At 43.0% G+C, this 1,308-nt stretch overlaps 1 protein-coding gene across 8 annotated transcripts in view; it reads right to left on the bottom strand.

Moving 5' to 3' along the window:
* The window catches only part of PCNT (pericentrin), a 130,930-nt gene that overhangs the window by 54,492 nt on the left and 75,130 nt on the right, over positions 1-1,308 (bottom strand). The gene's annotated exons all lie outside the window — the stretch shown is intronic.

Raw genomic sequence — 1,308 nt, 5'->3', positions numbered from 1 at the left:
CGCTCTTCCACAACCCATGGAGCCACACGTCCAACTGGCCGTGGAAAAGCGGCATGCAGCAGCAGTGTGGGGTGGTTGGTGGCCACATGCGAGCACCCCCCGCCCCACGTCCATCTGCAGAGGGGTGCCTCCTGGCCTCGGCTACTGGTTGAGGGTGGTGGCCAATCAGGAGGGTAAACTGAGGTGGGGAGCAGGAAGGTGCTGCAGTGTGCTGCATGAGCCGGCAGCACCTGGCATGCCCCTCCCTTCCCCCAAGTAAGAGGCAATGTGTAGGAACACACCGTAGAGACGCCGCCACGCCCCAGGGTGCACTCCGTCCCCACTCACCCGCGCATACCCCCAAAGTTCTTTCCAAGTACCCCTAGGGGTATACATATCCCCAGTTGACAACCCCTGATTTAGGTCAATATAGTTTATACGGAATGGAAAAATTATTGCCAAAACTTTTTATGTACTTCTGTACTGAAGGCAGTCCTAATAACAGAATTCTGCCTGGCCATTCTTTTGGTATTTTGCTTACTTTTATGCTACAAGTGTGATTCTCAAAATGTATTAATATAGACTGTCAAGTAACACCAATAGAACATCAAATCATTTCTGAGTTAGTAAAGAACCAAACTGATATTTCATTAATGCTAACCCATGTCGTGCAACTCACTTCAGTAACTTAAGAAACACATTAGCAAAAGCTATTGCTGATTCCATTATCAAAGCCATTCTACTGAAATTAATTTTGCACATCAGCATTAACAAACTTTCTTAGCTCAGCCAAAATCTAAAACTAATCAACTCAAAAGCAGTACAATTTGTATAGATTATGTCCTAAACACAAGAAACAGTAATTCCAAACAAGAGGAAAAGTACCATTGGGAAAAAAAGTTGGATTTGTTACATCAGGAAAAATAATGAGGCTTAAGAACAAAGGCCTACTGGGTCTGGTGACTGGACAAAAATGAGGAAGCAGTGTTTATAGGAGATCTATGAGAGACATGTGAGAACTAGGCAACAGGGAAAAAACAGCAACTGGCAAGGTAGACCAGCACAGCCTCTCATTACAACCTGGACTACTACCTGGTCACACACTCTCTCTTCACCCAACTGAAAAAAAACAACAACATTTAAGCAGCAGCTCACAAAATTTAACCATTGCTGCTCCTAATATTGTTTAGAGCCATCTGTGTTTTACACAAAGTTACATTTTCCAGTTTCCTCAGATATTTCATTTATACATATTAGCAAATTATCCTTTACATCTTTTATGTTAACATTAGATTTTTCTTCCTCCCAGAATCCTAATATCTCTTTCCC

Source organism: Alligator sinensis, unplaced genomic scaffold (genome assembly GCF_000455745.1).
Source record: "Alligator sinensis unplaced genomic scaffold, ASM45574v1 scaffold566_1, whole genome shotgun sequence".
NCBI classification, from domain to species: Eukaryota; Metazoa; Chordata; order Crocodylia; family Alligatoridae; genus Alligator; species Alligator sinensis.
This window is presented reverse-complemented; position numbering and strand designations above follow the sequence as displayed.